Here is an 8857-nt window from a genome sequence, read left to right on the forward strand (position 1 = left end):
GAGAGAGAGAGAGAGAGAGAGAGAGTGAAAGAGATAGAGAGAGAGAGTGAAAGAGAGAGACTGAAAGAGAGAGAGGGAGGGTGAGATTGAGCAGAGGACAGGGCTGAGACCAGGATCAGAGAGAATACCATCTCATTTAATTTTAATTTAATTTCACTGGGGGAGCTGAAATGTACAGTGTTCTCCACTGCTGGAGTTATAATCACATCCACATCCAGATGAGGCAGTATTCTAAGAAAAACAGTGAAACATGGAAAACTGATGAATGTAAATGTCCTATCCAGCAAACCAAACAATATTTGTGCATGGGTCTGTACACATTGTGTGTATTAGTCTGAAAGTACACACACACACACACACACACACACACACACACACACAACACACACACACACACACACGGACACATCCACCCCCACCCCCCACCCCCACCCCCCCCCCCATACACACAGCTCTACCCCCCATACACACAGCTCTACCCCCCCCCCCATACACACAGCTCAACCCTAATAAACACAATTCTGCACCCCGATACACACAGCTCTACCCCCATACACACAGCTCTACCCCCCCACACACAGCTCTACCTCCCCCCCATACACACAGCTCAAGCCCCAATACACACAGCTCTACCCCCCATACACACAGCTCTACACCCCTATACACACAGCTCTACACCCCCATACACACAGATCTACCCCCATACACACAGCTCTACCCCCATACACACAGCTCTGCTCCCCCATACACACAGCTCTCCCCCAACATACCCCCCCCATACACACAGCTCTACCCCCCACACACAGCTCTACCTCCCCCATACACACAGCTCTACCCCCCCACACACAGCTCTACCTCCCCCCATACACACAGCTCAACTCCCAATACACACAACTCTCAGCCCCATACACACAGCTTCCCCCCCCCCCCCCCCATACGCACAGCTCTGTCCCCCCATACGCACAGCTCAACCCCAATAAACACAACTCTGCACTCCCATACACACAACTCTGCACCACCATACATACAACTCTGCTCCCCCAAACACACAACTCTGCTCCACCATACATACAACTCTGCTCCCCCATACACACAGCTATGTCCCCCCATACTCACAGCTCTACCCCCCCATACACACAGCTCTATCCCCCATACACACATCTCTACCCCCCATACACACAGCTCTATCCCCCCATACACACATCTCTACCCCCCATACACATAGCTCAACCCCAAATAAACACAATTCTGCACCACCATACGCACAACTCTGCACCCCCATACACACAACTCTGCACCCCCATACACACAACTCTGCTCTCCCATTCACACAGCTCTACCCCCCATACACACAGCTCTGTCCTCCATACACACAGCTCTACCCCCCATACACACAGCTCTACCCCCATACACACAGCTCTATCCCCCATACACACATCTCTACCCCCCATACACATAGCTCAACCCCAAATAACACAATTCTGCACCACCATACGCACAACTCTGCACCCCCATACACACAACTCTGCACCCCCATACACACAACTCTGCTCTCCCATTCACACAGCTCTACCCCCCATACACACAGCTCTGTCCCCCATACACACAGCTCTACCCCCCATACACACAGATCAACCCCCCTTACACACAGCTCAACCCAAATAAACGCAATTCTGCACCCCCATACACACAATTCTGCACCCCCATACACACAACTCTGCACCCCAACACACACAATTATGCACCCCCATACACACAACTCTGCCCCCCATACACACAGCTCTACCCCCCCATACACACAGCTCTACCCCCCCATACACACAGCTCTGCCCCCCCATACACACAGCTCTACCCCCCATACACACAGCTCTGCCCCCCATACACACAGCTCTGTCCCCCATACACACAGCTCTACCCCCCATACACACAGATCAACCCCCCCTTACACACAGCTCAAACCCAAATAAACACAATTCTGCACCCCCATACACACAACTCTGCACCCCCATACACACAATTATGCACCCCCATACACACAACTCTGCACCCCCATACACACAGCTCTACCCCCCCATACACACAGCTCTTCCCCCCCATACACACAACTCTGCACCCCATACACACAGCTCTGTCCCCCATACACACAGCTCTACCCCCCATACACACAGATCAACCCCCCCTTACACACAGCTCAAACCCAAATAAACGCAATTCTGCACCCCCATACACACAATTCTGCACCCCCATACACACAACTCTGCACCCCAACACACACAATTATGCACCCCCATACACACAACTCTGCCCCCCATACACACAGCTCTACCCCCCCATACACACAGCTCTACCCCCCATACACACAGCTCTGCCCCCCCATACACACAGCTCTACCCCCCATACACACAGCTCTGCCCCCCATACACACAGCTCTACCCCCCCATACACACAGCTCTGCCCCCCCATACACACAACTCTGCACCCCCATACACACAGCTCAACCCTCAATACACACAGCTCTACCCCCCATACACACAGCTCTACCCCCCCATACACACAGCTCTACCCCCCCATACACACAGCTCAACCCCAAATAAACACAATTCTGCACCTCTATACACACAACTCTGCACCCCCATACACACAACTCTGCACCACCATACACAGAACTCTACCCCCCCCATACACACAGCTCAACCCCAAATAAACACAATTCTGCACCCCCATACACACAACTCTGCACCCCCATACACACAACTTTGCACCCCCATACACACAGCTCAACCCCAAATAATCACAATTCTGCACCCCCATACACAGAACTCTGCACTCCTATACACACAGTTCTACCCCCTCCCCCCACACACACACATAGCTCTGCCCAGGTGAGGGTATGAGAGGGCTGTGGGGTTAATGAGAGACCTGGCCTCCAGAGTTCCAGAGATAGTCAGGGGCCAGGCTGGGCCCTCCATAGCCTAGCAAGGAGCTCTGAGTGGGGCAACAGTATGCACCGCCACCCCCCCTGCTGAGCTCATCAGTGGTGTGTGTTTTTGGTGAATGCCCAAGTCGATGGACTGTGTGTGTGTGTGTGTGTGTGTCCACTGCTCATTAATGCCTAACGGTGTGTGGTCATAGTTATGGTCAAGGTGGAGTAACTGGAGTGACACACTCTGATCAGGATCATGGCTGCAGCCACTGGTCAGCGTTTTAGGGTTGTTGCCCATATTGACCAAATGTTATTATCCATAACATACAAATGATATAATGTATAAACATTGTATGTGTTTATTCATGATTATAATAACGTAAAATGTATTTCTTGTTAATGAACACTTGGATAAACAAAGGCATCATTAATTGACCAATTGTTAGTTTTCCTGCGTTAATATGATCTGTTTCAATAAAAAAGTCTAAGGAAGCTAAATCCTACAACAAAACATACTCTATCAATTTAAAACATTACACTTGAGAAAAACTTAAAATAAGAACAAATGGTACAGGCTGCATTTAGTAAGAGCAGGAAAACACACAGACTGTGAATCAAATCTAATTTCTGCATCGATTGCTTGTGTTTCAATGAAAATCTATGATGCTTGCCACATGGTCAGGTAGGGTCAACACAACAAATCCTTCTGATTCAATTTCCTCTGGGAGGGGTGAGAGAGAGAGAGGAAGAGAGGGGTGAGAGAGAGAGAGAGAGAGAGAGAGAGAGGGAGGGAGAGAGTGAGAGAGAGAGAGCGAGAGAGAGAGAGGGAGGGAGAGAGAGAGAGAGAGTTGGAGTGGAAGAGTTGGTTCATTTCACCACCTGCTGCTGGGTTCATAAACACACACACAGTGGTGAAAAAGTACTTAAGTAAAAATACTTTAAAGTACTACGAAAGTAGTTTTTTTTGGGTATCTGTACTTTACTTTAATATTTCTATTTTTGAATACTTTCACTTCACTACATTCCTAATGAAAATAATATACTTTTTACTCCATACATTTTCCCTGACACCTAAAAGTACTCGTTACATTTTGAATGCTTAGCAGGACAGAAAAATGGTCCAATTCACACACTTATCAAGAGAACATCCCTGGTCATCCCTACTGCCTCTAATCTGGCGGACTCATTAAACACAAATGCTTTGTTTGTAAATTATTGTCTAAGTGTTGGAGTGTGCCCCTGGCTATCCGTAAATACATCACACACACACACACACACACACACACACACACACACACACACACACACACACACACACACACACACACACACACACACACACACACACACACACACACACACACACACACACACACACACACACACACACACACACACACACACACACACACACACACACAGACTACACAGGAGCATTGTATTGTAAACAGCATAGAGAGAGAAAGTGTGTGACTTTGCTGCATAACTGTCAAACGCATACACACAACAACAATCCCGCACACACAAACCATTGTTGTCAATTCCATTGTTGTCATATATTCTTACATTTTACATTTACATTTTAGTCATTTAGCAGACGCTCTTATCCAGAGCGACTTGAGGTGCATCTTTTTTTTTGTCATCGGAATTAAGTTAGATAGAGGAATGACTGCTTTGTCTCTGACTTCTGATTTTAGTTTGAGTGAAAAGGTACCAGAACACCTATAAAATGTTATACAGCTTAATGTTTTATGATATATTGAGATGGTGACACCCAACAAATCTGTGTCAGACTCAGTATATTGCCACCTCTTATCTTCAACAGAATACCACAATGACAGAAAGCATACTGGGAGCTGAGTGTCTGTCAGTATAGCAAACAGGGAGGACACAAACACACACACACACACACACACACACACACACACACACACACACACACACACACACACACACACACACACACACACACACACACACACACACACACACACACACACACACACACTCCAGTAACAACTGGGAAAATAGGCTCATGAATCCAGAAGGTTATTACAACACAAATAAACGCCCTAAAGGAGAATTATTATGTAAATAAAACAACAGCCCATCGTTGTGTAGGCTTTCCCAGGCTTCGGCTCGAAGGGCTAATAGCTCAATAGGAGAGTGTCAGTGTAATAGAGTAATAGTTTAAAGGGATGAGTAGTGGATTGCCATGCATACATTTAGCACCCAGACTGGGGTAGGTCTATTACACAGATAAAGATCGGGGCGTATGGAATATTAGTCACCTTAGAGTTGTTGTCAGATAACACACACACACTGTAAAATAATTTTTTTTACATTTTAGTCATTTAGCAGACGCTCTTATCCAGAGCGACTTACAGTTAGTGAGTGCATACATTTTCATACTGGTCCCCCGTGGGAATCGAACCCACAACCCTGGCGTTGCAAGCGCCATGCTCTACCAACTGAGCTACACGGGACTAACCATATTTGATTCCATTTTATTTGGGTATAAGTTCCCTATAAATTGAATAGAATGTTACTGTATCAACAAATGATCAACTGCAACTCTGTTGATATGCAATACTGTGCTAGGGTTAGGGTTAGGATCAGGATTAGCAGATGGTTAGTTGAGCAGTTTGTATGGGGATTATTTCAATACAGTATACAGTGGAGGAATATAAGGAACCAATGCCTCACAGTTTTCTACAAACCCCTTGCATCTCTCTCTCACACACAACTCAGTGCTATTATTTCATCATATGATTCCAGGCCTGCACGGCGTGGTTGTGCCCTGCACTGCACAGCGATCCATCAGAATGCAAACAGCACCCAGAGCCAATCTATAGCACATCTATTTCCTTCCTGCATGTCACACCACATAGAGGGGAGTGTTTATTAAAGCCTAAACACAGGTGAGGACGAAACACACACACACATAAAGTCAGTGTACACTAACTGGTGGGGAGGGGTTGAATGTGCCGTATACACACTCTCAGGCACACAAACAAACATGCACACACACACACACACACTCTGACGTCTCGCCTGGCTCCGACCCGTGATGGATTGGCTGCACCCCCGCCGTGACAGACGAGCGATGGAGAGAGCGTGGCGCAGATGAAGGGAAGGAGAGAAAAAAGAGAAAGGAGGAAAAGAGCTGAGTGCAGCGGTCTTCATGCCAGGATCTTACACAGGCGAAGGAGACATTTCCTCGGCACACGAACGTGTCATTTCCTCTAAACAAACAGCACATCTGTGTAATGGATGAGACCTTAAGGGCCACCCTGCCAACCCTCCATCCTCCTTTTCCGATCTGCTTCTTCTCCCCACTATCACTTCTCCACTATCTGCTTCTTCATTCTTCCTCTTCTTCCACCATCCTCTCTCCTTCTCTTTCCGCTCCTCATCTCTCCTAGTCTCCTCCATCTTTCACACAGAGAGGTGTCAATCAATCCTGCCTAACCCCTCCCCTCTCATGGGCCCTCCCAGAGGACTTGTCACCCTGCCAGCAGATGAAAACATCACCTCTCTGTCTCTAGCCCCTCCTACAACCCCCCTGTACACACACAACACACACACACACACACACACACACACACACACACACACACACACACACACCCCACTTCACCCGTTAGAGCACCAGCCAATCGATCCAACCCTGCAACCCTTACATCTCATGCCTCTGATAGCTTTATTGACTGGGCCAGGTCTGTGTGTGTCTGTGTGTGTCTGTGTCTGTGTCTGTGTGTGTCTGTGTCTGTGTGAGTGTGTGTCTGTCTGTGTATGTCTGTGTGTGTCATGTCATGAGTATTGCTTCCTCTTACTAGCTCTGACTTTATTGAGGAAACATTTTCTCACTTTGACTGTGATATGTGGTTGTCCCACCTAGCTACCTTGAGATGAGTGCACTGACTATAAATCGCTCTGGATAAGAGCGTCTGCTAAAGGGTGGATCGAAATTTACAGAATGGGTACCTGGAGGAAAATGGGGGAGGGTCATGCTTTTTCAATTTCAGTCAACGGTTTAGTATTTTTAAAATCTAGTCCAGGGGAGGGTCATGTCATTTGTAATTGATGAAGTTTCAATATTTTTCAGTGTTTTAGAATGAGTTGCTTGTTAGTCTACATATCGGTGTGTGCCCGATGCCACCCCTCATCTCTGATTCTCCGCTGAGCGCACAATATCAAGTGTCTATAGGCTATTTAGTGTGGTCTCAATCAAATGATCCATAGCTTATAGGCTATAGCCTACGAAGTGCATGCTTGGAGAAGCACAGATAGCTGCTGGGATGGTGTAAATAAAACTAGGCTGCATTACACACTGCAATGGATATTCCAACCCTGAGACCCGGCCTAGTCTGCTCTTGCTGATCAAAACCTTTTTTGTGTGCTGCCTAACCAATGGTTGTGCTGTGTAGGCCTACAGTGGCTGTTCAGGAGAAGAGTCAAAGGCTTCTTCCGAAAATACTTTTTGATAGTCCAAAACAATGCAATATCTTGTGCGCCGACTAGCCTACAGCCTTTGTTCTGTTCAGTTTGAGAAGGAGAGTGCAAAGATGAGAAGGAGGACTGGAGGTCAACTTTGATAGCATGCTACTACTATAATTGTCGTATACAGGCCTACCTTCTATTGAAGAAAATAGCGAAAAGCACAGGCCTGCCACTTGTTAGCTTAAGATTTTGAACAAATCTAACTGATCCAATTACATAAAGTGATCTATAACAGCCCTTTGGTCCACGATGCTTTATGCTAGAAACAAGCTGTAAAATACCCGCGTAAGACGTGACTCCGGTGCATATGGGGATATCACTGTTTCGTTTATTCAGAGGCTGAGCTACAACCGTCTATAGTTGAGGAGACAAAGAAAATTCTGTCACTACCAATTGATTAAGCTATTCACTTTCTGTACAATAGTAGATGTTTAAACCCAGACAGCTTTTAGGGAAACTCTTGTGACTTTCTCTCGTTGGGTTAAGAAGAGTAGCCAGCAGTTATAGCTTACATTTTTCTGCATTGATAGGCCTACTCTGTCTGGGATGGAAAGGTAGGCTTAACTTTTGAAAATGCCATGCTCAGATTCCTAATGATGTCTCAGATTTAATTATTTGCAAACATGGACAGCTTCGTTGCAAACAAGACACACTGATTTGGCATTGGAGAAATATGATAAGTTGAACACATAGGCCTATCTCTCTCTGCATTCTTAGCCTGTAATTTCTGCAATTTATGTGGTATTAAAAAAGATTCTGTAAAATGACATAGAATTGCATGAAATGTTTATAAAAGGCAATTTTTTCTCAGACCTGTAAATACGATGATGGAATGTTTTTACTTAAAAAGCAATCTTTCCATCCCTGCTCTTGTCCGCAATGGTCTGCGAACCCACACCCTTCTAACCTGCAGCCCTGTGCGCTATCAACAGATTCTCAAACTGCATATCTAAGACTCTGGTCTGTCTAAGAAGTGATGGTAAACGGTAGACATGTTCTCTGCTATCCACTTTATGTATTATTTTAGGTATTGGGGAGGGTCACTTTTGTTTTCTTCAAGCGTTCAGGGAGGGTTTAGGTCAAATGTATTTTGCTGAAGGGAGGGCCATCCATTTTCATTTCAGAGGTCCGATTTTCTCTACGTAACCCTCATTATAAATAACGTTCACTCCCGTAGTGAGCTTGTTAGACATGACGTGTGTTTTCCAACCTGAAGCGTGCCTTGTGTGTAAACCACCAATTACACACGCTGCTAATTACTGTGTTAATGACATAATTAGCACTGCCTGTTCCACAGTTACACAAAGAGATATCCCCCACTACACACAGAGAGAGAGGTAGTCAGCATACACACAGAGATCATATACACACACATATTTACTGAGAAAAAACAGCGTCCACATCACAGAGATCTATTCAACGCCATTTATC

The sequence above is a fragment of the Coregonus lavaretus genome (genome assembly GCF_964263955.1).
Source record: "Coregonus lavaretus genome assembly, chromosome: 31".
Taxonomy (NCBI): Eukaryota; Metazoa; Chordata; class Actinopteri; order Salmoniformes; family Salmonidae; genus Coregonus; species Coregonus lavaretus.